The sequence below is a fragment of the Gadus chalcogrammus genome, chromosome 23 (assembly GCF_026213295.1).
Source record: "Gadus chalcogrammus isolate NIFS_2021 chromosome 23, NIFS_Gcha_1.0, whole genome shotgun sequence".
Classification (NCBI taxonomy): domain Eukaryota; kingdom Metazoa; phylum Chordata; class Actinopteri; order Gadiformes; family Gadidae; genus Gadus; species Gadus chalcogrammus.
In genome coordinates this window covers 17,407,252-17,432,371 of record NC_079434.1, presented here as the reverse complement: position 1 = coordinate 17,432,371, position 25,120 = coordinate 17,407,252, and the positions used below count along the sequence as shown (strand labels likewise).

At 52.3% G+C, this 25,120-nt stretch overlaps 1 protein-coding gene across 1 annotated transcript in view; it reads left to right on the top strand.

The window, feature by feature from the left end:
* The first annotated feature begins 339 nt into the window (after positions 1-339).
* Positions 340-25,120, top strand: part of LOC130377008 (zinc finger protein 438-like) — a 35,533-nt gene continuing 10,752 nt past the window's right edge. Inside the window, exon 1 of the mRNA XM_056583951.1 lies at positions 340-645. The gene's annotated coding sequence lies outside the window, so the exon portion shown is untranslated. The remainder of the gene's footprint in view (positions 646-25,120) is intronic.

Below are 25,120 nucleotides of genomic sequence, written 5' to 3'. Positions count from 1 at the left end.
TAGTAGCCGTTTATTGCACAGATTGCAGAAGTAAAACGACATATATATTTTTTATAATTGTTATTTTTACTGTCCCATTGGATCAATCATTCTACTATTACTACCATACTGATGCTGCTACTACTAGAACGATTTATCTAAAAATAAATGTTTTATTCTTTGGGAGCAGATACAACAAATATACCCGCATGGAAGCCCTATAAACATAGTTTATGATTATTATCTTGTTATAAAATACTGTTGAGACTGTATTATTATTGTGTGCTTTCTCTTTCAGACGCTCATTGGCTGCGTGCTCTAAAACCAGGAGGGCTATACCATTAATAACAAGGAGGGGGTTCCAACGTGTACTGTCCGCAGAGAACGTGTTTAACAACCACTCAGACCCATTCAGCGTTTCGTAGCCAAAATAAAAACGAATAGAATGTCACTGTTATACTGAACATTCCCGTGTTTTTCACCGCTCATGCGAGCAGTAGAAGCGGTTTCGTGTTCCGTCTCCCCTCAGTGACCGCAGCTGGAGGTTGCGCTCAAAATGGCTGGAGGAAAACAGTTATGAAGATCAGCCGTTTTGCAAGATATCTCCTCTGATTATGACCTCCGGAGTGGAGTGAAGACGAACCCTCCGGTCTCCCGGGGACTCGGGTGAGTAGCGTTCAGAAACAGGCGGAACCGCGGTCGACACGACGTCCTAAACCCCCAAAACCAGAGCAAAACCTCGGCTCCTCTGAGACGTTATCACGGTAGCTCCCCCACCAGGGTTCCCTGGTTCAACTCAGCTGGCTCGTGTTAATGAACCCATGTGCGTTTATGCCCGACTCTAAACGTGCATTTAGCAGTCCCCCTCCTCGGAGAGGTGCTCAGGTGTGCAGGATGACCGGTGTCACCTGGTTATGATGGAGAGCAGCGGGCCAAGCTAGGCTCTGCAGCTACGGCGGATGACGTCACTCACCAGGAGATGACGTCAATCCCCAGAACTCTCTCCTCCCCCCCCTCCCCCACCCCAGGAGGACAACATTGTGACTGATGAGGAAGACTATCAATTAGTACCTATCTTTTTCTAATGTTGTTAAGCTGCTGAACAATATAAGAAGAAGGGAATTTCAACTTTTAGAAGTAACGCAGTAAACTTTTATCATGAGTTGAGGCAAGGTTATTTAATTAAATTCAACTTTATTTGTATAGCCCTTAATCACAGGTACAGTCTCAAATGGCTTATCAGGCCATTTATTTATGAACCCCCCATGACCCTAGGCCCCCCACAGAGCAAGAAAAAACTCTTGAATTAGCAAGGAAGAAATGTATGACATAAATACAGGGAAAACATCTAAATCGTTATGATCGCAGTAGACTACGGATACAGTCAGTTTTCCACACAGTTATTTCCCATTATTAAGCGTTATGTTTTACAGTGTCAGGGTAGGACGCTCTGATCGCAGTGGTCATAATATCATGAATGGACGTGCCGTGTATTTGAACGTTATGAGGGTTTTTTGGACCCATATGTATTTTCATTAGTCGCGTTTCCATCTAAAAGGTGAGGCGAATCATTAGAAAGTTCGCAAAAAATAAATTTGAATTAGGTGCCTTTCCATCAAGTGATTGGCGCGGAAAATGTACACACATTCCAGTGCTTGTCGTATCCTTTTGATAAAATCCTCTCGTAGGTCCTGATATATAGTTGAATTGCGTTTTCCATCTAAAATAGCTGCAAGGTTTTTTTCTTCGATGAGAGCAAGGAAAAGTTTTACCTCTTCAGCGGTCCACACGTATCTATTATTCACATTGGCCATCTGTTCCATGGACGTATTTAAAGGATACAACATATTTATAATTAGAAATTCGTCGCAGCCTTTATACCATAGATACTCAGCTTGTGTCTCTTATTATTATCATCATAATAGGTTCCTCGTAATCGCTCACAAATGACTCGTACACTGGGCTAGTCACCTGACCCACATTTTTGATTTTCCTCGTGGTCATGTGTCTGCTTCCAGAGCTGTTCAGAAGAGGAGGAGAGTGGGATTAGTGAATGTAGATCAGGACCAGAAAGCAAAGGAAAATTCCCCCCTAACCTCAGCCGTAATAACAGAACTGGAAACATTTCTCTCTGTGGTAAGCTGTTCCGGAATCAGTTAAACGTTCCTTTCCAGTCTATTACGTTTACTTTAATTCACATTTGCCAGACGAGCAGGTTTTGCTATCCCAAATAGTTTCATACCCCTCTTTTCTCTTTCCTGGTTTTCTTTGACTTTTCTCTAAGTGCTGCTGACCACACCCACTAGGGAAGCAGTATAATCTTTGCTTTTCATTGGCTAGCCTCACCAGGAGCTGCCAGTATTTTACCGTCTTGCCTCACGCCATGTCCGTGTCTTGATATCAACATACACATGACCAGTGGGTCCATCGGGATCATAACAGCGGTTCCACTGGGTCTACTCGTTGAACGTTGACACTAAATGCCATGCTGTACGGGACGATAGGCAGAGCCACGCCAATAACCAGTCCAAAGATGAGGAGCACTGAGGATTTGCAGAACGTGTCGCTGAACAGTTGCTTGTGCTTTTACAGAGTCGTGGTGTATTGAGGCACACGTTAAAGAGTGAGGGGAGAGGTTAACATCAGAGCACTCCTCTCATTCATGCAGCTGATTCGGCCGGTGAGATGATAGGCATAGAAGTGCTGGTGCTGCCAAACCCTAATTGAGACCTTCATTTAGACTGAATTGTATCTAGTCATCAATTTCTCCCTTGAGCAATCAATACAGTAGGAGTTCCCGTGAATTAATGTTCTGTTCGCCAACTCGAGAGCTGACAGCTGGTTGGCGCCAGCCAGTTAGCTGGTTACTATACTGAATCAGTTTGAACCCAAAGGCCTTTCCAAAAAGACGGTGTGACCCCTTTTGGTTTAATGTACGCACTTATTGTATGTTGTAAGTCCCTGCACTTAGAAATAGGACTTATAGTTGTGTAGCATCTTATCCTAGCTATCTTTGTTAGTGTTGCTTTGTTAGATTGTTTAGCACTTGGTTCTATGAACATCCTTACTGTACAGACAGTGATATATTGTTGTTTCTCGTTCTTCTGACAAATGTACTTATTGTAGGTCGCTTTGGATGGAAGCGTCTGCTAAATGCCCCGAATGTTAACGCGAGACAAAATGGGATAATTTTATAAAAAAAATTAGGTTAACACCAGCTTGTGCTAAATCCAGCATTTTTTATAACGTGACTTGTGAAGGGTTTGGATCCTGGTTCAGGGCCCTTTAGTGGCCCTATGCTGTGGCCCCGTTTCCCTAGCGGGCCTCAGGCATGGTGCCCTCTGAACCCTGTGCCCTCACACACCCGCTTCACGGGTCGGTTTGACGTGTGTCACACTCTGAAATGTCGAAGCTCAGCGAGAAGCGTGGGTGAACTCTTGTGTCCACAATGTGAGGGCGAAACTGGGACCGTAAACCTCACGGCTGTCCGGGAACTGTCCGCGCACAAACCTCACGCATATATGAATATATACGGCGACTATATATCCTGTAGAAAACAAATATGAAGAAAACACTTTGCTTGACAAGTTGGCATGGCAACTGACAGCAAGAAGGAGGGTCTTTTATAGCTTTTGAGGAAATGACAAACAGGCAATTTCTTAAAATTGATCACTTTGCACAGAGCCAAGCTTTGATTCGTTTCCTTTGAAGGGAGTTAATGCCTGTGTTGTTTGTTGATATAGGGACCAAAGAGGGGCCTGACCGAAAGGTTCGAGAGCCACGAGGTTAATGACACCCAGCTGCTCATTGTGATGTTAAATATAATGTACAGTCAAAGGGAGAAACCCCTGCTTTTAAAATAAAACAATACTACAGCATTTGGAAATGAAAAGAGCGTCATTGCTGTGGGATGACTGGAAAGAGTAGCGTATGATTCATCTGAAGGAAGGATTCTTCACCCGCACCACTCACTGCGGGCCCTCTCAAACGTTCCACGCGATAGGCTGGGGTATGTTGTATGACCTGGCACTTAAAAATAAATCGTACTAAGCATATGTAGCATCTTACTCTGGCTCACTTTGTTGTATACGAGGGAAGGAGTTAACCTAGCGATTGTCAATGCTTGGCACTTATTTCTATGAAATTCCTTACACTGTACCGACAGCAAAATATTGTTTCTCCTTCTTCTGACAAATGTACTTATTGTGAGTCGCTTTGGATAAAAGCGTCTGCTAAATGCCCTCAAGGTCGATGTGCACACACGGTCCGCTGAGGTGCTCCAGCGGCCAGCGAGGCCAGCTGACGCCGCCCCCCCCTGCTCCCTGGACGTTAACGCTGAGTGGTTGATGCCTCCCTGTCATCGTGCGCTCAGCGCGAGCCGTTTGAACGACGCCGGCGTTTACCTTGGCTGCCGAGGCGTTACGGCCCTGGTTTCACATGTGGCTGCCGAGCGAGGTTTGGGGGGGGGGAAAGGGAAACTCCACTGCTTTCTCAACATTTCCTGCTTACCATAACCCAGATCATGTCGTCATATCATTCACTGGGGGGGTGGGGGTGGGGGGCTGGGGTTAGTACAGCTTACTGGCAGAGAGACTACCGTTTGAAGAGATGTGCTGGAAGCAAAGGGGGTCTGCTACAGATAAAGATGATCTACATCAGGGCTATTCAACCTCCTTAACAAGTGGGCCAAAAAGGAAAACCACTGGTGGTTCATGGGCCGCAAATACAAAACTTATAATGTCAATTAATCTAATTAAGTAAATCGTACTTAAAGTAGTGTTAACTTAATATATATAGAACTGCTAAATGGAATAAAGCAGACGCATTCCTTTCTTTTTCACTTCTAATTGCATCATTATAACAATTTTTGACCTTACATATTTTGGACACGCAACCTCTTGCGGGCCAGAAAATAAATAAGAAGGGCCGTATTCGGCCCGCGGGCCGCTAGTTGAATAGGCCTGATCTACATGATACGCACCACTGGGTCCTGGCTACTACCATCTAGTTCACCAGGAGTGCCGTTTACTACCATCTAGTTCACATGGTTATTACCAGCTAGTTCACCTGGTTATTACCAGCTAGTTCACCTGGTTATTACCATCTAGTTCACCTGGTTACTATCATCTAGTTCACCAGGTTACTGCCATCTAGTTCACCAGGAGTCCTGGTTTAGCATGACATCAAGTGGTTGAGGTTGCGTTATGTTTTCCCAGCAGAACGGTGGCCTACTTACCCGGTGAGAGGGGTTTGAACACAATGGCACCCCCAGTACAGTGTTGTGTTCTTATTGGAACACAACACAACTCTCCACTGAGAGCCATTAGTATGCAGGCCCTTATGACTACACACCTTTATTGCTACAAACGTATTACTGCACTATACTAAACATTCATACTTACAGTGGAAGTCTGCCGCAGAGTTAAAGTACTTTAGCGTAGCATGCCGGCATGGAGCAGTTGTCGCTTTACCTTAGAAGACTTTCTTTTTTCAAGTTGTACCTGAATCCTAAGTGCCTGACATATTCAGTCCGTTGGGTAGGGCAAAAAAAAAGACGTATTTTAGGAGGACAAGAACAAGAGAAGTGCATCTGAAGACTGAATAATGAATGGGGACCATATTGTGGATGGAAAGGGATGTGGTTCAGTAATAGTCTTGAGTAAAACGTTTCCATGGTAAATCTCCTGGTCTGTCCCCATTGCCCGTTTCCAAGAAAGCTTAATGAAAATGACACGTGGACGCTAATGACCGTCAGTGCTCTGTTGGACTACAGGATCCAAGGCGTATAATTATATCAGTCTAGCCCCTTTTTAGGCCCTGGCATAGCCCTTGGATGCATTACATGTGTCTAAAAGTGTTTTGTCGGCCTCTTCCCCCAGCGTGTGCCTTTTTACTGTATTGTTTTCTCACCTGTGTGTGCAGACACCCAGTCCGACCACAGGTTAAGGCCCTATAATCTCTTGAACCACTGGGAGCCACCTTTGGATGGAGACTGTCTGATGGTGCCGTCTCTTTGCACACATCCTCGTTCCATCTCCCTGACTATAGCACCTCCACCAAGCCCCTCAAAACAAGGACAGAAACGCCGTACCTGGTGAGGTAGGGAAGGGTTTGTGCGAGGCAGGGCACATAAATCTCCCCGTCGCGGGCGTTCTGGAAAGTCTGGCTCACTCCGGGGCCTTGTGTGTGCCGCCTGAGTCAGGCTCGTGAATCTGAAACCGGAGCCCACGCCTTGTCATTCCTCCGAGGCGCCTCCCACCGCAGCCGTGGGCGCGGCACGCGCGGCCCCGGCAGCGAGACGGCCGCTCACTTTCACCCTCTGTCATTTTGGACCTTTCCCAAACAACTCGGCCCTAATGCCCGCTCCTTCTCCTCGCCCACTCGCCTCTCATTTTCCCCTCGGTTCCTCCGCCGTACCCTGAGACGTGCGGACCTCCCTCCCTCCCTCCCTCCCTCCCTCCCGGCCCCCTCCCTCTGTCCTGCTTTGTACCACAGCTATGATTTAGGCGTCAGGTTTGCTCCGGCTCCCTCCCGGCCCCTGGATCGCGTTACCCTGCCATTACTCAGTCCTTCCCCCAGAGCAGAGCTCCTCGTCAGGCACCGCGGTGCCCGCCTGCCTGCCTGCCCGGCCCGCACCCCGGTGTGCAGTAAGGCAGCCGTGGAACGCTGCACTCCGACCACAGACCCAGGAATAAGCTCTGGTGGAGGGGCTCCAGGCCAGCCACAGGCTCCCCCCCGAACGAGGCCCGGAGGGGCTGCGGGCGGCCAGGCTGGCGGGGCTTCAGATCTCTCTCTCTCTCTCTCTCTCTCTCTCTCTCTCTCTCTCTCTCTCTCTCTCTCTCTCTCTCTCTCTCTCTCTCTCTCTTTCTCTTTCTCTTTCTCTTTCTCTCTCTCTCTCGCGTCGGAGGTCTCCTTTAAGAGTAGGCGGACAGGTTATGTTATTCGGAAACTTCTCGGGACCTCTTTTAATTTTACACTCATTGCCAAACAAGGCTTTATGATGTATGTGTCTATAAGGCGGGGGATGGAGCGCGTTGTTGTTGTTGTTGTTGTTGTTGTGGTGGTGACGGGCATGGCAGTGGGGACGCACAACCAGGCCCGCCGCCTTTCATTGGTCGCCAGCCGGCCAGTGATTTGCAGCCCTCATCGTTTTATGGTTATGTAATGGCGGCTCCCTTGTCGAGTATAACGTCTTGTTAAGGCCCGCGAACCGCCTCCCCTCATAAAAGTGACTGATGCGGAGAGGGGGGCCGGGGCGCGCTGTGGGGGACGGCCTCTGTCCTGACGGGGTTCTTCTGAGGGATGGGAGACGCCGGTGCAGCCAGCAGGCGGAGCCAAGTCATGACGCCGCAGTACCTGCCGCGGCCCCGGGCTTTTAGGGCCCTGACTAATGGAGGCCGCGCGGAACCCTTAAATCTCAGCCCCGAAACCCGGGGATACTCCAGCAGCCCCCTGATCTATGTAAGGGAGAGAGGGCTGCAATGTGTCTGAACGCAGCAGCACAGTGCTGCATCGTCTCACTGGGCCCCCCCCTGCCTTGTGGAACAACAGCCCCGGCTCCCCCCACTTTGAAGGCTGATACGTCGCAGCCCTCTTGTTTTGTAAGCGATCGGAGAGGGCCAGGCGAGGGGGGGGGGCCAGGCTAGGCTAGGCCATGTGTCGCCGCTAGGGGCCGTCCTGGACGAGAGCGGGCCAAACCATTATCGCGGGACGTCTCATTACAGCTAAACCAGTGGGGAGTCAACCTCCAAGGGAGGCTGACTCCCCACTGGTTTAGCTGTAATGAGGCATCTGACTCAGTTTGGTCGGGGAGGAGAGGCCGAGGCCCTCAGGCCAGCGCGCCCTTCACAGAGCCAACGTATAGGGCCCGTCGCGGAGCCAACGTATCGGGCCCGTCGCGGAGCCAACGTATAGGGCCCGTCGCGGAGCCAACGTATAGGGCCCGTCGCGGAGCCAACGTATCGGGCCCGTCGCGGAGCCAACGTATAGGGCCCGTCGCGGAGCCAACGTATAGGGCCCGTCGCGGAGCCAACGTACAGGGCCCGTCGCGGAGCCAACGTATAGGGCCTGTCGCGGAGCCAACGTATAGGGCCCGTCGCGGAGCCAACGTATAGGGCCCGTCGCGGAGCCCATGAGGGTCGTGCGTGCTCGTTTCCACTCCGCTCTGCGCCCGCAGCGTTCCTCACCGACGACGCTGCTGCTGCCGCCGCATCGCTTCAATTTGCAATGGAAATGTTTGATTAATAATGTGGTTGTCAAGCGAATCACGGTTGGTTTGTGATATCTCAGAGCCGGGGTCGTCTTTGGGTTCTTTTGTTTGCCCCGAGGAGTGAGGAGTGCAGAAGTAGGCCAATCTCTCCGGGTGAGACCCCTGGAGGTAAAAACGACAGAGTTATGAACTGTATGGTTTTTGTTATGGCTTCCATTGAGTCTTTTATTTCCATATATAGATGATTTATCATCCGTTTTTGATAGCCATTGTGTGTTAGTGTTACAGCGCAGTTTGTAAGAGTCGCTCTTTCATTGACTATTTTATGTTCATATATAAATGATATACTCTAACGTATTTTAGAAAGTTATTGTTTGTTAGTGTGTCGGCTCTTTTTGTAAGGGTTCGTGCTCTTTCAAGTATTTTATGTTCAATATATAGATGATTTACTCTAATCTATTTTAGAAAGGTATTGTGTGTTAGTGTTTGGGCCCTGTTTTGTAAGGGTTCCCCGCTCTTATGAAGCATTCTTAATCTTTAATGCAGACAGACTCTGGGCAGCAGCGCCTGCTGTGCTGGTGGTTGATAGACCCGGCCCATTGTTTATCCAGTATTTCAAGTCAATATTTCGGCTCTTGAGTGTGTCCACACACAACGCACCCCCCCCCCACCAAATACCAGAGACCTGCGTCTCCGTCGAGTCAGGTATTCCTGTGGCCTGAGAAATCGACCACCTCCTCCGCAGACTCCTTGATTGCAGTGGCTCTCACTCTGAGAACCACTTCGCAAATTAAAGAGGGATTTAAAAGATGTATATTTTAGTGTGCGTGCGTTTGTGTTTGTGTGTGTGTGCTGATGATGCAAGGTTAGCCCGTTTAATAACACGAGGCGCTGGCTGGGATTCTCTGCATTAGCCTCGGGCTGGAATAATAGGTAATATCTCTTTTGCAACAATAAAACGTCAGCACGCCACGCACTGGAACCGGTATTACTTAATCTTTGTTCGTCCGATTGGGAAAAATATGCCCTCGCATCCAGAGACTTATAAAACTGCCGAACCTTGGCACGGATACTTGTGCGGCTTAGGGCTAATACTAAACTGCTGTAATCCATTATTTAGGTTGGTTTCAGAGCAGCAATAGTGAGGTTCAGCATGTACCTGTCAGTACTAAATGATTGCTTATTTCCTGCCAGGGGGAGTGGGGGCTACATGGGGGTAATAGCAAACAGCTGCCTCAGCTGGACCTCACCGTTACTTTTTTTCCGCCGGGCTGTTGCTGGTTCTAAACCAGCGCTCGTCCCAAACAACCCCCCCTGGTTCCCCACGTCCAGCCTCCTCGCCCACGGCGGCCCTGGCGTCGTCTCGGTGCTGACCCTCCCGGGGCTTAGTGGAAGCGTGTGAACGTCAACCCTTTTTTTTTTATCGCTAATGGCAGTGTCACGCCGCTGGATGGAAGACAAAAAAAAAGGAACCATTGATATTTTCGTCTGCCAGCTGAGAAAACGGCGTTCATCACGCCTTTGTCTCGCGGCACCGGGCTGATGGCCCCGGCCGCTTCCCTTTCCCTTTGATTAGCTAAATGCTCCATCGATCCCCCCCCCCCGAGTCGAAGCGAAGCGGAGCCCAGATTTATCACCTGGTCAGGAGAGCGAGCAGGATGTTGCCTCTCCGCCCGGCCGTCCTATCTCTCATCGGAAAAACCATAAACATAAACGTGTGGAATGTGTCCCTGTAATGCAAGTCTCTGGTGGACTGCGGAGAGACGGGAGGATGATCTCCTCCGCTTTCCCGTGTCAGTGGAATTAGAGAGCCAGCCGCTCTTAGGGGTTTGCTGACATTTCAGTAAAAGAGGGGCAGAAAAAAAAAAGCCCACCTTCAGCAAAGTACGACTTGCAAATCTGTGACACAAGCAACGGTGTCTTTTTTAACAAATGCGAGGATATAGGACATTGGGCTTCCTGACAAGGCCTGACGCGAAGGCCTTCTGCCTGTGAAGTCCAGCTCATTAACGACATTAATGAGATGACGGTATGGGAGTGGAATCTAAGCATAGGGCTCATCCTCAGGAAATCCCTTTGATTTCTGCTGGTGTGCATTGAGGAGGATGCACAATGCATTCAACTGCTCAGCTTCCTCTGTTGTATCCCTTTTGTGTGCGACGCAAGGGACATCCTTTGGAAAGGTACGGTCAATGCAGAGGTGGGCCCAATCCCATTTCTACCCCTTCCCCCTTCCCCTTACCCCTCCCCCTTGTTTTGAAGGGGGAAGGGGGAAGGGGTAAGGGGTAGAAATGGGATTGGGCCTTAAAGAACCCTGGCGCAGCATCAGATGGTCCGTCGGTTACACTTCCGCAGTGCATACTTCTGTTTCAGCAGATGTACCTCGGTAAACAAGGGCGCTCGAAGGACACGCTACCATCCCTCAACTGAGTCCCTGTCGGCTGAGCCAAGCCATGACGCTGTTGAATGTTGCTCATTGGATGGATGTATGACTAGCAAACATTTTATGATGAAGTGCGTTAAGTAAGTCCATAGCTACGTATCTCTGCAATGAAACACATCCATGTCGAACGCAGTATTTCACAGATAATATACTGATTGTTCGTAGTTATTCTGAGAAACCACTTTCTGTCTTGAGCTCTATCTAGTTCTGGAATCCTGACCTAATGGTTTTACATATTCCTTTTTAAAACAGACTGAAAGAGCTACGGAAAGAACGCTCTCTTTTTTGGAGAGCTTCTGGAGAATTGTTCCTTTTGAATCTATTTGGGGGACATTGTGTCGGTCAGGCAAACCAAACATTTAGTTATAGAGTTAGTGGAAGTTTAAGTGTGTCGTTTTTCGTTCAAACGTTTTTGAACACAGTTTACCATGTGATATTGTATGCACATTTCCTTCCAATTAGTATTTAACAAACCAATGGATGTATCAAAAATGAGTGAAAGGGCTTTACTCAGATTGCATTACTAAAAAAAGTGTTGGCCTTTTTAAAGCCGGAATACTTTGTATACATTTTAGTGCTATGTCTTTCGATTTTTTCTCTCTCTTGGGCAAGGTCACCCACTTTATGTGTGTGATCATATAAACATGGTGGCCTCATGTACACTCCCTTAAGGTCAGCCTTAAAGGTTAAAGTGGCCCTCAAGCCTAATGGTTTTTTTTAGGGGGACCCGGGACCCCCCATGTTGTTTAATGATGGTTCTAGTGACCAGGATACGTTTTGGTTCAAATACCTTAGGCTTCTTTGGACAAGTCAAAAACATCTCCTATGCTTATGGTTGTCAATGTCAATTGTGTCTTAGTTTTGTGTGTGTGTGTGTGTGTGTGTGTGTGTGTGTGTGTGTGTGTGTGTGTGTGTGTGTGTGTGTGTGTGTGTGTGTGTGTGTGTGTGTGTGTGTGTGTGTGTGTGTGTGTGTGTGTGTGTGTGCATGTGCGTGAGAGACATAACACACAGACACACACAAACCTTCCAACTGTTTCTCTGGTTTGAAATGTGTGTGTGTGAGTGTGTGCGACGTCCCAAGAATGCGTACCAACGGCTTGCCCCCTCTGTGTCTCCTCCCAGCTACCTTCCCCCCCCACTCAGGACTCACCTCAGCATGTAGTTATCAGCACGCTCTCCGTACCCCCAAACCCCCCTCTTCCACCCCCTCTATCCGGCACCCCCGCCGAAGCCGCTAAGCCCCGCTCTGCATACATCACCTGTGTGAGCAAGAGCTATCAGCGATGTAGGTCGAGGTCTGCTCTGCGTTGCTCGCCATCTGTAACAACTCTGCTCTCTCTCTCCCCCCCCCCTTCCCCTGGCTCGCTGAGCACCGTGTGAAACTCCCTCCCCGCGCCTCCCTACCTGCACACATGCCAAAAACAAGGTGTTCTTTTTCATGTACTGCGGGGCTGAAGTCACCGCGCCTGACTCACTTCCTCCTCTCCTGCTCTCTGACAGGAAGGGGTTACTCTCCACATTTCCTGTCCAATTCCCAGCGCCCGGGCCTGCGCACTGATTACCTTCTTGATGTTAAACATTCCCAGGCTCCCATAACCTTCTTGCTCGCCCCGTACCGTCCAAGCGCCTGTCCCAGGTGAGCGTGTGGGCGAAACACTCCTGCTTTTTGAAAAGGATAACATCTTTCCATTTTTCTTTTTACAACGTGGGTTTCGGAAAAAAGGGAGAGAAAGGGAGTGAGAGGGAGAGCCGGAGGAGGTGCGATTGTTGAGAGGGCGACATTCTTCACTCGCCTGCATTCCCCAGCACCGGACTAATGGGGAAACATGTTTTCCCAACCTTGTTTTGTGTGAAACGGCCGTTTTTCTTTTAAGGTGGCGTTTGGCCATTTGGTTGCGAAACTGTTCACAGCCTCCTCCTGTTCTCATGCTCCCTGCTCTGACTCTGTGTATCACTGAGTGATGCCGTTGTAGCGATGGGGGTACAGTTGTGACCCTAGACCTGGTGGGAGAGTTAAGGTCTCCCGGGCGTACACAACACACGGCTTAACCCAGGCGTGTGTGTCGTTCTATTTGGGCGGCATACAGGTCAGAAGGTAGGGCGGGTTGGCTGGTAACCGGAAGGTTGCTAGTTCAATTCCCGGCTCGTCCTCCGGAGTGTCAAGGTGTCCCTGAGCGAGACGCCTCACCCTAACTGCTCCCAACGAGCTAGCTGTCGCCTTGCATGGCTGACACCGCCGTGTGTGTGTGTGTGTGTGTGTGTGTGAATGGGTGAATGTGTTCGGCAATATCGTAAAGCGCTTCGAGTGGTTAGAAAAGCGCTAAATAAACGCAGTCCATTTACCATTAGCATGTTTATCCTTTCGTCCGCCATCGCCCCCGTCTCCGTCTGATGCTCCCCGGGGAGGCCCTGACCTGCGAACTGTGTCAACACCCCCTGGCCTGAAGCCAGGGAGAGGAGAGGGGTTCACACCGGCCACACGGCAAAGAAAACACGCGGCAGAAACCAAGCGGGTGCGTGGATACGAGCCGGGAGCAGGGACTATATTTAGCACCGCGATGCTCGCACTAATTGCCCTCTTAGGCCTAATCATTTCCAGGCACGGCAGCTTACAAACACACTGGATGGCGGGGCAAACACCAGCTCGCTGCTACCCCCCAGCTCACATACCGAGCCCGGGTTAAAGACGTGGACGGCTCTGTCAGAAGGCTGCGCAGGCAGGCCCAATTAGCCCGATGTGATTCCACCTCGTGTGTAATTAAGCCCATCCCTAACGAGCTATCCTGCCCACTGTAGGAAAGGCTGAGGTGAAGACTGAGATGTGGGCTGCATGGTTTGTTTCTGCGCTCTGATTGGCTTTGGGAATTGTCCAGTTGGAAGTTGAACAAGGCAGCTGCTAATGCACCTGTCCTCTGTCCTTCTCATAGGAAGCAGCCCCCCCCCCCCCTCCCCCCTGTGTGTGAACCTTTGACCAGCCAAACTTCACTCTGTGGGCCTTCTCTGTTTGAAACGTCCATCTTAGCCGGAGCCTTTAGTGACGTCCTGCTGTAGTTCAGTCTACGAGAGGTCATTCTCCACCTCCCTCGCCCCAGGCCAGGGAAGAGGCCTTTCGAGGGCGTGGAGCAGTGGGCAGCCTCGGAAACACGATGAGCTGTGATGGTCAGCTTTTTAAACCCTGCAATTGATTCTTGGTTCCGTTTTGTTCCAATGACGAGCTCCTCTCCTCCCTCTCTCTCTCGCTTCCCTGCCTCTTTATTCCCCCCCGCCCCGCCCAACCGTTTTGCCACGCTTCTCCTCACAAACGACCATCCCGATGGGTCTATGGTCCCCGCCTTCACCCCGCTCCACGCGGTCCCCGTCAGAACGTTACCTAGGTTACCTATACAGCCTCCGCGCTGGACCGCCTCACCTCACACACGCACGCACACACGCAGACGCCTGCCAAGTTTTATTCGGCCAATTAAACAAATGGCCGTGTGCTGAGAGTCAGCTGAATGAAATGTCTAAATATCGACGTTGACTCCGGCCTATTGGCTGCGGCGGGCGGCTGTGGGCGGGGCTTGTCTGCCGCAGGGCCGACCTTAATGATATTAGCGGAACTTATTGATGAGGTGGCGAGTTATTCACACTCGGAGTCGGCGCCGCCCATCCGTCTCCCCGCGGAGGAAAGCCCCCGTGATGGTTAAATAACTCCCGGGACGCTAACTCAACATGAGCCCCGCTTTCATCAGCTGTCACCCCCCCCTCCCCCCTCCCCCCTCCCCCCCTTCTCACACGTTGGTTAACCTGTCAAGGCGGATGTGGAGAATATATTACTTTCGCAAGATGTGGCATGGAAATGTATTTGCTACCACACACTCGAAGCGCGCGCGCTGTGTGTGTGTGTGTGTGTGTGTGTGTGTGTGTGTGTGTGTGTGTGTGTGTGTGTGTGTGTGTGTGTGTGTGTGTGTGTGTGTGTGTGTGTGTGTGTGTGTGTGTGTGTGTGTGTGTGTGTGTGTGTGTGTGTGTGAGAGAGTAACTAGGGCTGCACCTTAACGATTCTTTCTTTATCGATTTTCCTAACAATAATGTTTTGATTGTGTGATTCATCGACTCGTATAACAATTATCCCAAACCTTATTTTTCTTATTACTCATTAATAAAACAATTAATTTAAATAATTACCAAAAACTTGTCGCATTGATATTTCAATATAACCTGTTTTATAGTCCAACATAAAAGATTTGAAAGATCAGAGTAAAGCAGGAGCCTGGGTTACTAGGTCCTCCACTCTGCTCCCATCCTGAAAGAGGTCTATAGAGGACGGGGGGCCAGGTCTATAGAGGAGCGGGGGTCCAGGTCTATAGAGGACGGGGGGCCAGGTCTATAGAGGACGGGGGGCCAGGTCTATAGAGGAGCGGGGGGCCAGGTCTATAGAGGAGCGGGGGCCAGGTCTATAGAGGAGCGGGGGCCAGGAGATTAGCTGCAGCTCGTTCTCCCGGAACCCCCTGTAATTTATGAGACGCCCCATCCCTTCTCGTACCTCCTGTTGTACCTGACCTCACCTCCTGCAGCGCTCCTACTCCTCCTCCTCCTCCTCCTCCTGCTCCTCCTCCTCCTCCTGCTCCTGCTCCTGCTCCTCCTCCTCCTCCTCCTCCTGCTCCTGCTCCTCCTCCTCCTCCTGCTCCTCCTCCTGCTCCTCCTCCTCCTCCTGCTCCTCCTCCTGCTCCTCCTCCTGCTCCTGCTCCTCCTGCTCCACCTCCTTCTCCTCCTGCTGCTGCTGCTCCTCCTCCTGCTCCTCCGCCTCCTCCTCCTCCTCCTCCTCGTCCTCCTCCTCCTCCTCCTCGTCCTCGTCTTCCTCCTCGTTAAACGAGACATGCACTTTAACAGGACAAAAGGTTCAGACCTGTAAAGCACGTCAAGGCAAACAGGTTTTTCCCTTATTTATTACTGCATACATTTTTCATCAGCCGGGTCAAGGAAATGATCCAGCACTCGGAACCGGATCGATCCTGAAAGTGAATGGAGACGTACTGGATCCTTCTTTACTAAGCGGCAAGCGTGTTTGCATATGGGAAGAAACACTCTCGGATCTGTGTGTGTGTGTGTGTGTGTGTGTGTGTGTGTGTGTGTGTGTGTGTGTGTGTGTGTGTGTGTGTGTGTGTGTGTGTGTGTGTGTGTGTGTGTGTGTGTGTGTGTGTGTGTGCCTGCCTCCTGGTTCCTATGATAGCGTTCCCTCCCTCGGAGGTTGGATCACAGCACCGGGCTCGGTTCTGATCTCAGGCCAGCCCCCTAATGAGCCAGAGCTTCAGCGGCCAGAACCCCGCCCACACACGGCATCAGACCTGTAACATGGGGGTCCGAGAGAGTACCTCCACACGCTAGGACCCACCCCCTTCCTCTCCCCACTTCCTCCTCTGCTTGACCCGGTTGACACGCCCCCTTTCCCACCACCAACATCTCTCTCTCTCTCTCTCTCTCTCTCTCTCTCTCTCTCTCTCTCTCTCTCTCTCTCTCTCTCTCTCTCTCTCTCTCTCTCTCTCTCTCTCTCTCTCTCTCTCTCTCTCTCTCTCTCTCTCTCTCTCTCTCTCTCTCTCTCTCTCCTTGGAGGCGGACCTTGAGGGTCTCAATGGGATCAATTTAAGGAGGGGGAAGCACGCTCGCCTCCCCCTCTTCTCATTGGCCCTCCTGGCTGCTTCGGTTTGTTCGCCAAAAACACCCAGGCCTTTGATCCCCCCCCCCCCATCTACTCACTGCTTTTCTCTTTGCTTCAAGTTTTTGTCAAAGCGTTTGCTCCAAAACGATAGAGCGGTGAGGCCTCCTAGTGTTGGTCTACTCCTCCTCCTCCTCCTCCTTCTCTCCTCCTCTCACTGTACAGACGTCTCTCTCCTCCTCTTCCTCCTCTCCTCCTCCTCTCCTCCTCCTCTCCTCCTCCTCTCACTGAACAGACGTCTCTGTCCTCCTCCTCTCACTGTACAGACGTCTCTCTCCTCCTCCTCTCCTCCTCCTCTCACTGTATAGACGTCTCTGTCCTCCTCCTCTCACTGTACAGACGTCTCTCTCCTCCTCCTCTCCTCTCCTCCTCTCACTGTACAGACGTCCCTCTCCTCCTCCTCTCACTGTACAGACGTCTCTCTCCTCTCCTCCTCTCCTCCTCTCACTGTACAGACGTCCCTCTCCTCCTCCTCTCACTGTACAGACGTCTCTGTCCTCTCACTGTACAGACGTCTCTGTCCACTCCTCCTCTGCCACCGTGGACCCGAACCTTCAGACCTGGGGGGGGGGGGGGGGGGGGGTTGTGTGCCAGCTCACCACCCGTCTCTTTAAACAGCGACAGTGTGCTCCACTTCCTCAGGTGGGGCGGCCGCCAGAAAAGGAAAGAAAGGGGCCTGTGCTCTCTGTTGTTGTTGTCGGGGTGCTCTAAGCGAGCCAGTGAAGAGATGCTGGGAGCTGCATGCATAATGCGCCGACCGCGGGACGACTGGAGAGGTGGGCTCGGCGTGCACTGTTCCCATGCTGAGCTCTGTTAGGCTGTACTGCTTTCTTTTACTGTGCGTGCGTGCGTGCGTCAGGGAGCATCCCTTCGGACCTCAGGGCCTAGGGTCAGGATATCCCGGCTTCAAGGTTTCAGGGCCACCAAAGAGTCCTGGCTTTGATCCATGATAACCCTAGCCTGCATTTAAGGAAAAGTCGTCCAAACTTTAGGGCTGGGCGATTAATCGAATTTTGATCGCAATTACGATTTAAGCGTAAAACGGTCACAAAATTAACATAATCAAGTTTTTCGATTATTATTATTATTTTTTATAGAAAGGGCAGAACAGCTGAATATAAATCTGTATATTATTTTAGATTGGATTCTTTCTGAACATTTTGTGCATTTTTTCAAGGTGAAATTCAAAGGATCTCAATCACAAAGTTTTTTTCGGGAGAGACATGCTGAACAAATGTTTTCAAACCCAAAAATAATTGTTTGAATAATCGTGATTTCAATATATCCCCCATAATCCAGCAGCCCTACTCCACGGTGTTGCTCAACTCTGGACCAGAGCATAAATCTGGGCCCGCCTGGCGGCGTCAGTCCACTGAACATTATCTCGCTCGGCCTTTCATTGTGGTTTGTTGCGTAACAACAATGGTGTCACTGGACAAGAGGGCCTGCGGAGACGGAAAGTCTACCCCGGCCTTCCTCCAGGCCCCCCCACAGGTCACTGCAGGTCAGACCCCCCGCTGACCCCTGCTCTGTCCACACAGAGCCCCGGCCTCCACACAGACCTCCACTCCACGTTGTTAATGTGCAGTGTCTGCAAGCATCGCGCCGTGCCTTAGCGGGTTTGGGTTTAACTAGGTCGCAGCAGCGAGCCGAAACCAAATAAAACAAGCGGGTGGGTGGGGGGGTTGGGGGGGGGGACGGCGGTCTCTCGCTACAGAGCGGAGCGACCCCTTGTTTCCCCTCCTCCCCGTCGGCCCTGCCTGATGACATCACCGGCGTAATGCTGCACTAATTGTGGTTTAATGGTAGAGTAGAGCGCAGGGCTGTAATCTCCCCTGCCTCACAGGAGAGAGCTCCTTTCTCATGTGGTCGGGGCTAATTCAGGACCCGGCAGCGCAGCTGTGAGGCTCCGTGAAGCTGGCTCTTTTTTTTTTCTTCTCTGGATTTTTTTTTTTTTTTTTTGCTTCTGCTCAAGGGTTCAAAAGAAGATGAAATATAATATCCGGTAACATGAAAGGCACCGGGCCTTGTTGACTATGTTCCACAGTGATGTCGGCGACGGTAATGTCCACAGGCGAACAATGGGCCCTTTTTTTGATTTAGCTACTTTGGGGAACTTGTCGGGTACTTAAGAGTGCACAGCGACCCGCCGAGCAGAATAGAGGTGTTGCACATTAATATTTAACGCCCATATTTCCCCTGCTCCCGTTGTCAGACTATCAGCCCTAATGGGAATGGGGCCGGAACTTTCGCCTGACCCTGCTCTCTCGGATGCTCTGATTGGTTTGGAGGCAGAGAGTCGTATGCCACTCCCAGTCTGAGGACGGGGGGAGGAGGGGGGGGGCAGCAGGCTGCCGATTGGTCCAGACAGCACGAGGGAAGGAGTAGCTGGCAGTGTCTTTATGAGCGTTTGTCCCCAGAGTTTTAACCTAATGACATCCACGCTACGCCCACAGAAACAACACGCGTACCGTACATAGATATACACCGTCAGGACCGCAGAGTCGCTCGCCAGCTTCAGCAAAAGACTCAAGACTCACAACTTCGTTCACAGTTGTGTGTGTGTGTGTGTCTGTGTGTGTGTGTGTGCTGTCGGTGTTGACATAAAGAAGAAGATGGAGGGTGAAGATGAGGGTGGCGATGCAGACTCTAGCTCTCAGTACTCTGTCCCTCTTACCCCAGCTTCCCCAGCACTTCCTCCGTGTCCTAAACCCTCAGACGAAGCCTCGATGCTCCGTCCAGTGCTGCGGGTGGACCCGACTTGTTAAAGATGTCCAGCAAATTTTCCCCCTGAACAGACCGGCTCTACTCAGTAAGCAGCCTAATGCGTGGCATTCAGGCGCAGCACCGGTGTGTGTGTGTGAGGGGGGGGGGGGGGGGGGGGGGGGGGGCTCAAGGTTAATCAAAAAGTGCTTCTGATTGTTTTTATGTTTTTGTTTTGGCTAAGCGCTTTTCGTCCCATTGCGTCTGATTAGCATCAGGGCGGTTCAGGGCGGTCGGGGAGCTGTCGCCAGGGTGTCCTTCTGGGCGGGGGGCTGGGGGGGGGGGGGCAGGCGGGGGGGCGGGCTGGCTCTCTGCATGTTCCCAGCGCGGCACGTCCCACAACGTCATTTCTCAATAATTCATCCCGACTACTAAGGAGTTAATTCTATGGATATGCTCCGTTTTGTATTCTAGCCTCCACCTGATAATCTCGTGTCGGGGGGAGTCTCTCTGTCTCTGTCTCTGTCTCTCTCTCTCTGTCTCTGTCTCTCTCTCTCTCTCTGTCTCTCTCAATCCGTCTCTCTCTCTCTATGTCTCACTGACTCTCTCTCACTGGCTCTCTGACTGTCTCTCTCTCTCTCTCAATCTGTCTCTCTCTATGTCTCACTGTCTCTCTCTCTCGCTCTGTCTCTGGCTCTCTAACTGTCTCTCTCGCTCTGTCTGTCTCTGGCTCTCTGACTCTCTCTCTGACTGTCTCTCTCTCGCTCTCTCTCTCTCTGTCTGTCTCTCTCCCTGTGATGTGTGCTGCTCTTGGTTCATGTGATGAAGGCAAAGTATTCAGGTGTGTGTGTGTGTGTGGCTCCCCCTCGTCCCTGTTTCCCCTGGAAACAAAGGAGGTGTCAGCGCAAATTAGCCCCCCACCTGTGCACACACACACACACACACACACACACACACACACCTGAGTGAGCGCGGTGGCAGTAAGCTTAGCGAAGTGCCGCAGGTTCTGCTGAGTCGCACATGAACCCCCCCCCCCCTCCCCTGCCCCTCCCCCTTACACCCCCCCCCCCCCACCCCCACCTCCCATTCCTGAGGTGCTCTAACAAGCTTGTAGGGAAGAGGATAAAGCGTGTTAACTGAATAATTCACACGCGGGCGAGGAGGAAGTGCTCCTTATTTATTTAATGCCGGCTGGATGGGACGAGCACGGCCTGCCCCCCCCACCCCCCCCCACACACACACACACACACACACACACCCCTTTGCTAAACGAGGCCCCGTTTAGTCGCCTTAATGGCCGAGCAAGGAGACGGGCATCAGGAGAGCCAGCGTGGCGGGAACAGGGGTGTGTGTGTGTGTGTGTCTGCGCGAGTGTGTGTGTGTGTGTGTGTGTGTCTGCGCGAGTATGTGTGTGTGCCTGCCTGTGTGTTTGCGACCGTGTGTGTGTTTCACGTCTTCGTCCAGTGTGTGTGCTGCGTGTGAGACAGGGCGCTGCGTGTTCGCGATCACGGTGCGTACCTTTAGCGTGTCGCCGCGCGCGGCTACATCAGGACGACGATTAAACGCGTGTCTCCTCTCATCCGTCGGAGGACAGAGGGGGGCGGCCGCTGAAGCACGGCGGCCCCCTGATAACTGGGTCAGGGGGTGAAGGGGCCCAAGGCCCTGGAGGTGTGGAGGAGAGCGAGGAGCCTCTTTTGTTGTCCCCCCCCCCCCCGGTACGGCGATGCCCTCTCGGCCGCACCGGGATGCTGATTCGGTGCTTTTACATGCTGTTTATTTTGGGGTGTCTTTGATGTGTTTCCAGGGGAGAGCTGAGAGGGAGGGACAGGCCCTGCACCCCCCCCCCCCCCCCCCCGCGGCACCCTGGGGGCAGAGTGAAGGAGGAGGCTGAAACACCCATTAGGTAAAAAGTTTCTCCGGCGTTGTGGTGCTGGGTGGGGCTCGGGGTTGTTGTGTGGAGAGGGTCAATGCTAAGGCTTCAGAGGGAGGGGTTCAAGACCAGAGGAGAGGAGGACATTAGCATCGAAACACTGCTCCTCAGAAGACCTTCTGATTAGTATTATCACTCTCGCTCTCTTTCTCCTTATTTGTTTCGTTGAGGGGAGGACTCTCCTCGTTGGGGGGGGGGGGGGGGGGGGGGGGTTGGGGGTATATTGGGGCGGGGGGTTTATCAGGGGAATGGGTTTGTGGGGGGGGGGGGGGGTGTATGCGTGTGTTCGTCCCGGCGTGCCAGTGTGTGATGTGATCGCAGTCTCCCCCGAGAGTGAAGTCCCACGACTTGCTTTGACCTCATTATGAAAATAGCGTGTCTACCGTCTCTGTCTCCCCCTCTCTCTCCCCTTCCTCCTCATTCTCACCCCCACGTCTCCCTCTGTCTCCCTCCATCTGTCTCCCCTGCCTCCTCACTCTCTCCCCCACGTCTCTATCTGTCTCCCTCTGTCTGTCTCCCCCTCTCTCTCCCCTTCCTCCTCACTCTCTCCCCCACGTCTCTATCTGTCTCTCTCTATCTGTCTCCCTCCATCTCCCTCCCCTTCCTTCTCACTCTCTCCCTCACACCTCCCCCTCTCTCCCCCTCTCTCCCCCGTGCCCTGCACTCTGCTCATCTGCCTCATCTTCTCCGTATCCAGTGTTTGCACTGGGTTTAATGTGAGATTAAGAGCTTTGTATAAGTCCCGGCCACGACGGGAGCCCACCTGCCAGTGTGTCTAATCTACCCCCCCCCCCCGGCCCCCCGCCCCCCTAATCTTTCATCTGAAGATTGTCTCCAAATCTCAGAAACAATACCATGCCATCGGTCCACCTTAACACGGGGCCGGTCCACCTTAACAATGGACCGCGGGGTTGAGGGCCGTTCCGGACTAGCATGCTGGGCTAGCACTCTGAGCTAGCACGACGGGGTAGCACGCTGGGCTAGCGCGCAAGGTTAGAAAACCGAGCTAGCATGCTAGGCTAGCACGCCGCGCTAGCGCGCTTGGCTAGAATGCTTAGCTTGCACGCTGGGGCTAGCACGACGGGCTAGCACTCTAGGCTAGCACACTGGGCTAGCACTCTGAGCTAGCACGCTAGGCTAGCAACGCTCTGTCCTGGCTCTCTCGCCGGCCGCACCGCCCACGCTCCGTCCTCCGTCATCCTCCGTCCTCCTCCGTCCTCCTCCCATCGGTCTGCGCGCGGAGACGGGTCTCGTTAGCGGTGGAAGCAGCGCTGGGCGGGGGTAACGGTCGCTACGGGGCCGGGGATTGGTCTTTGATGGTGTGTGCCTCACCCCGGCGGCGAGCCATCAAACACACCCCTGGCTCCCGCTCAGGCCCGGTCCAATTAGTGAGCCGTCTGACGAGGGGTCCAGCCGCCCCGCTCCCTGTTTAGGTGTCCGGCGTGTTTGTATCAGCCATTAAGCGCAGGTGATTAAGGTCCGCTTCCCATCCCGTCTCTTTTATCTTCCTTAATGAGGAGGGGGGTTAGCTGAGGCTTTATAGTTGGAAGTTACTGGATCCCGTCTTGACGCTGTAGAGATGAACGGGAGGTTTTTTGCTGTTTTGATGACTTTTGCTGTCGTTTTTTCACACCTGCTTCTGGGTTCCTCAGAAGGCCCATCGAGGCTCCACCAGATCATCTGCTCCACCTCCAGCTCTTTGTACGTCATCAGCTTGTTGTGTCTTTCTCCACCTGTCTGTACGCCTTCAGGTCGTTGTATCTTCCTCCCACCTCGTCGTGTACCTTCCTCCACCTGTCTGTACGTCTTCTTCTGCTTGTTGCATCTTTCTCCACCTGTCTGTACTTCTTCAGCTTGTTGTATCTACCTCCACCTTATCATGAACCTTTCTCCACCTGCCTGTGTTTCTTCAGCTTGTTGTATCTTCCTCCACCTGCCTCTACGTCTTCATCTAGTTTGTATCTTCCTCCACCTCATCTTGTATCTTCCTCCACCTGCCTGTGTTTCTTCAGCTTGTTGTATCTTCCTCCACCTGCATGTGTTTCTTCAGCTTGTTGTATCTTCCTCCACCTCATCTTGTATCTTCCTCCACCTGCCTGTGTTTCTTCAGCTTGTTGTATCTTCCTCCACCTGCCTGTGTTTCTTCAGCTTGTTGTATCTTCCTCCACCTGCCTGTACGTCTTCATCTAGTTTTTATCTTCCTCCACCTCATCTCGTATCCTCCTCCAGTGTTTCTTCAGCTTGTGTTTATTGTTGAGACGCCAGCGTTCCTCCTACCCCACGAGGACAGGAACGCTGCCGTCATCTGCATCCTGTTTGATCTTCTCCGGGGCCCTGGGATCAGGCAGTCATTAAGGAAGGTAGCGCCTCTCCCCCTCACCCTCTCCCTCTCTCTCTCTCTCTCCCCCCCTCACCCCCCCCCCCACCCAGACTCTGCCTTCCCTCCCGTCTTTAGGCTCACAGGGAGGGGGAACCTGCCTGTGTGTTTCTTACCTTGCCACTGCCTGCCCCCCCCCCCCGGGGTTGAATGCCAGAACGTGGCCGTGTGTCCGTCCTTCACCGCCCAGCGACCGTACTCGTGTGTGCGTCGGCGCTGCGGTGTGTGTCTCGTCCTTGTGCGGGGTACACACAGCCCCACCCCCCCCCCCCCCCCCCCCCCCCCTGCACTTATCTCTCCTCTCCTCCTCCCCCCTCGGTGTCTCTGGGCTGGCGGTGTCCGTGAACCTGCGCTAATTAGCATCACGCTGTTTATTTACTCTCTGTCGGGAGGGAGCGCATGCAGGCTTAAATCTAGAGCGAGGAGGCGGAGCCACGCGGCCACAATCAAAGGCTTGGGAGGGAGGGATGGAGACGGGGAGGGAGGGAGACGGACGGACGGACGGACGGACAGAACATGGCAGAGGTGGAACATTAGTTATACGTTTGGGAGACATGCCGGAGGCTCGAAATATGACACAGAAACGCAACCCCCAAAAGAGTTAGGTAAGCACGGGTGAAAAAACGTGTCTGGAAATCTCGTTAACAAACGCCTGATCAGAGCGGAGGAGTCTTAATAAGATGTTGTCTTCCTCCCCCTCTGGCTCTGAGCCCGCTCTCACTGGGGATCTGTACGTTGTGTTGTTATTGATCATCAGGGCTAGGAGGTAGTCAGACTGAGTTGAGCTCCACAGGCCGGGTTGGCAGTGGGACTAACATAGGTCCTTGGTAGAGGGGCCCCTGTGAGGCCTGAGAATGTTCTACTAATACCTACTACTTTAGATCAAATCTGTGTTCGTAAAGGGGGCTTCTTATCATCATCACAACTCATCAGCACTGCCTGTAGAGAAGGTAGGTTATGAAATATACCGGGATTCAAATGTTGCACGCTGGCCTGGTTAACAGCTGGGGGAACTACTCCGGACGGAGGTTTGACTTTCTCAATGGAGACGGTGTGAAAACGTACTGTGTGCGGTCAGTGTGGCGTTCTTGTGGTCCTCCATGGGCCGGCAGCTCTGCGTTGGACTGGACTCACCCCAGCCGCTCCATGTTTTGGCTCCTCCCAGGACCCGGAGCGGAGCGCTCAGGATCGGAGTGCTTACTCCGGCTGGATGTTAGAGAGGTGGGGGTGCTGCTGGTGGTTCAAGAGATACAACATTCAGGTCTGGTGTCACCGAATGCACGTGGAAGGGGTTAGATGTTGACAAGGAGTGATCTCTGTTTGTTGATCCCCACCCCCCCCCCCCCGCCCAACCCGGCCTACACACACACACACACACACACACACACACACACACACACACACACACGGCGCTCTCCGCCTGTCTGAACCCCGGCTGCCATGCCGTGTCTCCCCTTCTCCTCCGGCCCACCCCGGCCTCTCGACTACTCTTTGGAGCCGTTTGACCTATCGCGAACGCTAAATGTCACGGGCGGAGGTAAAGGTCGGCTAAAGGTTTAGCGTGGCTGGCACACAGTGCTGGAGGCCGACGGGCCCAAGGTGCTAATAGAACAGGCAGGGATGTATGTACTGTACACACGCGGACCCCACTGTTCAAGGTGGAGGTCGCCCCTGTGGAGGGCGGGGGCATGTGGAGAACACGGTGCTAAGAGTCTTAACGTTTCTACATCGTGTGTGTGTGTGTGTGTGTGTGTGTGTGTGTGTGTGTGTGTGTGTGTGTGTGTGTG